This window comes from Micropterus dolomieu, linkage group LG19, assembly GCF_021292245.1.
Source record: "Micropterus dolomieu isolate WLL.071019.BEF.003 ecotype Adirondacks linkage group LG19, ASM2129224v1, whole genome shotgun sequence".
Taxonomy (NCBI): Eukaryota; Metazoa; Chordata; class Actinopteri; order Centrarchiformes; family Centrarchidae; genus Micropterus; species Micropterus dolomieu.
Genome location: NC_060168.1, coordinates 25,082,592 through 25,086,589, shown reverse-complemented (window position 1 = coordinate 25,086,589; position 3,998 = coordinate 25,082,592). Strand labels below are relative to the sequence as shown.

At 41.0% G+C, this 3,998-nt stretch overlaps 1 protein-coding gene across 2 annotated transcripts in view; it reads right to left on the bottom strand.

Moving 5' to 3' along the window:
- fgfrl1a (fibroblast growth factor receptor like 1a) overlaps positions 1-3,998 on the bottom strand; it is a 79,878-nt gene that overhangs the window by 13,115 nt on the left and 62,765 nt on the right. The window lies entirely within an intron of this gene.

The following is a 3,998-nucleotide window of genomic DNA, read 5'->3' as shown; positions in this document are numbered from 1 at the left end:
GAGTTCACCACAGTATGTTATTCAGTCAGTCACTCAATTCAAAGCCACAGTTCAACCACCAATGAATGAGTTTAAATCACTATAGAGTCCATATCCATATCCCAGCAAGGAAACAAAATATACTGAGTGTCAAGGCAAAAGTTCGCCAACGAAAATAAAACCCCTCTCGCGTCTAATAGACAAGCAATTCTCCGACAAAACCGGAGTTACCACCGGCCGGTGCTTTGTTGTGCAGCATTTGCCTGAGTACCTGACTGAATTTATTGTATTCCGTTGGGTGCAGGGAATGAAATTAACACCCACCACCCGCCAAATGCGGTTAATTCTGGCAGTGGAGAGTGAAATGGTTGAGCTATCCGCCACTTTGGTGGTCAAGGAATATGCACAACAGAAAGATACACAAAGTTAGCGTATTGTGGCGATCGGAGCACGCGCCTGCTTCACACACGCAACACACACACACACACACAGTCCAGTCAGCTCAGGGAATATCTGTGGCGGTGTTCTAAACCAAACTCACCAGTCCGGAAGAGGCCCAGCAACACACACTAGAGACTTTGAAAAGGAGAGTAAAATTGCGAGGCCCCCTGGTGGCCGAGGCCCCGGTCAATTGCCCACCTTTGCTCAATGGCATAACCGTCTATGCTTAGGTTTAAGGTGAATATTTAAGGAAGAAACAGCTAGCCTGACTCTCTCCAACATTCAAAAACACACCTGACAACACCTCTTAAGTTATCTCATTGCATTTTTCATATAGAGCAGTTATAGACACATTTATTGTTTGTTTAATCCATACACAAACAAAAAATATAATTTGTATTTGTAGTTTTATAAGAAGTTGAAAGTGTTTCTTGATTAAAAATAACATCTGGGAGTAGTGACGTCAGCAAACCAGCTGAGATGCTGCACTGAAGTATTGTGCGTCCTAAAATAGTTATAGCACATAACTTCCCATCAAACCACAAACTGTACATTTCTGTTTGTGTATGGATTAAACAAATGAGATATAACTTGTTAATTGAGCGAGCTTTAGAGGTGCTGTGAGGCGGATTTTTAAACTTTGGACAGAGCCACCGATTTCCCCCATCTTTTGTTAGGCTAGGCTAGGTTAACTGCCTCCTGGCCTTAGCCAGCCTTAACCTGTACTTAAATTACAGGTGAAAAAAAAAGTGGTACTGATTTTATCATTTAGCTCTCGGCAAGAAAAGAAACAAGGATATTTTATCAAAAATAGCAAACTGTTCTTTTACACATGTAGTTGTATTTACCAATACATTCACTGTATCAAAAGAATACACTCCACAAAGTCCAGTTGGAGGAAAAGATTAATTAAGGATGCACCGAATGTTCGGCCATCGAAATCAATCGGCTGAATATAGTCAAAAAAAGCACTTTTGGTGTTCGGCCTAATAAATCAAAAGGCCGATTAAATTTTACCGAACAATTACGTTGACATGTCGGCAGTGTGGAAGCATTTTAAAGTGTCAGAGAAAGACGCAAAAATTGCCGTTTGCAGACACCGTTCTGCTGAATTGTCTCCTTGCACATCCACTCCATCTTTGGCTGACTTCCTAGAAAAGGCGACAAACGGTCGGACCCACTTTGAGTGTTTCTGTCACTCGTTTCTGAGAAGGCGATTAAGCTAGCCGCACCTAAATTTGGAGTGCACACTTATTCAAGCCTTTATGGTAAATCCACTGAAATGGACCTGACAGGCAGGTTAGCGACTTTATCCTGTCAGTTTCTCTCTTTACAAAGGCAAGTGTTGCAGTATGAGAGCCCTACCTGAAGAGAGGCTTTGAAGTCTTCATGTTACGCTATACGAGAACCACATACAACACATTTGACTATTTAATTTATGCAATGGTAAAAAATGGCAAAAATGTGAATGTACTTGTTCAGTGTTTGGTATTCGGCAATTTTTTTTCATTATATTTGGTTTTGGCTTCGGCCAAGAATTTTCATTTTGGTGCATCCCTAAGATTAATGCATTTAAAGAATTACAGAATTTTACAACTAGAGCCCTATCACAGAGGCAATCATTTTGTCTATATGGGAAAACAGCAAAAATACACTTTTCATGTTACATTATCTATTTTATTGTTTATAATCACAATCCAATTTTTTGCTGCGCGACTGCATTTTTTTGCGAGAGCCCCCTGTGTAGGCATCCCTGCTGCCTCACCAGACTGGCCCTAACCCAGAGAGGCAAATAGATAAAGAGACGGTGTGAAAAAAAACCAACACACACACACACAGTGCTATAAGAGTAAATGTTTGTTGACATTTAAGTGTGAGTGTGCATGGACATTTATGACAGAAAGTCAGAGTACGAGAAGGGGAATAAGAGAGGCTCGGATAAAAGGATAACAACAAGCAAAGAAAGAAGGGTTAAGTTACATGACAGCGGGACCAGGGAGACTTGAGAGAGGGGGGAGAAGGAAGGAATGTGTCCCACCAAATCACACCTCACACAAATAGACTGCTCTCCACTCTGTCAGAGCCAATTATCTGAGCAAACAACCACCCAGCCTGTGTGTATCTGCTTGTCTGTGTGTGTGCATATGCCCTCACCTTCTCCCCTCGGACAGTGTACAAGGTGTTTATTGTACATTCTGCTACTGTACTTTTTAAAATGTTACACACGCTGAGCTATCTGAAGTCTCACCTCTAGGCTCCCTTCTCATTTCCAAATGTTTATATGCATGTAGTGATAAGAGCAGAGAAGTTATGAGTGGTTACCCAGTTTCCCAGCCAGCTCTGGGGCATGTTCAGAGTCACCGTCGTTCATCCCTGCTCCACCTCTTGAACTGGAGTCATCTAGTGAGGGAGAAAGAAACACAAGAAACATCATTAGTGATTTGACAACTTCTAAATACTTGATTGTGAGTAATATACTATTTAATGCAACAAACCCCAACCATCAGAACCAACCATCAAAGAAATATTCACCTCTACTTTCAGTCGTCAGTGCTGATTAAGTCAGGATTTCAGCATCTGACAGTTGTTTTATACGATGCAGCTGTTTCAGCATGGGGTCATTTTGCATGATTGTTCATAAATTCAAGATATAAGTGATACATTGGTCCAATCTCACAAATTGGATGTGGATTGTTACAAGTTGGGGAGGTGGAAAGCAAAAGCATCACTTAACATTTTAAAATATTTAGACCTTAAGTACACAGGGCTTTAAGGTGAAAACTAAAACAGAAAAAGTAGGAAAACTTAAATGGTTCAGTGGTTAGAAAAACAGGCTGATGACAGGCACACTGGAGGATCGATTCCTCCACAGAACTTCTGGCTTTCAAAAACACATTTTCCATCCTGTACTCTGCCCTCAACACCCCACCATAGATTTCCCATTTATTGTCAAACCAGAAAACCAAATACGACAAATGACAAATAATATGATATTTATGTCCATTAGCGTGACTGTGCCAGAGACTTGTTGCTACTGCGACTCACTGGTGATGAAAGCCATAAAATGAGTCCACTAACATGCCTCTACCCTTAACCCTTCCTGATTCATGCTAGTGAGAAAGCATGATCATAAATTTGTGCCTTAAATATCTTAAAAGAGGGGAAAACTGAATTTCCTTTTATGGAAAAAAAAGACATGGTAAAAATGGCAAATTCTTTTTGAATACCTTTATACTGTATGTGCCTATATCATAGTCTACAGTATCATATTGCTTTTACTCTCACGCTGGTGTATCAGATTCCCTCTCTCAGCATGTCTTCCCACATTGATTACCAAAAAGATACAAACATCTGTCTGGACCTTCATGCTAGGAACCGCTTCAAGATGGAACCAATGTTTCCGAGAGGCCCTTTATAGGGAGGTGGGGAGGGCTGATACAGTGCAATATCAGGTCTGTCAAAATACATGCGGTGGGGGGTGGGGGGGTGGTTAACTTGGCTTGAACCTGAAACTTCAACCAAAACCTGATGGTAGTTATGGAAAAAAAGAAAGAAAGCCTTGGACCACCTGCAGGAAA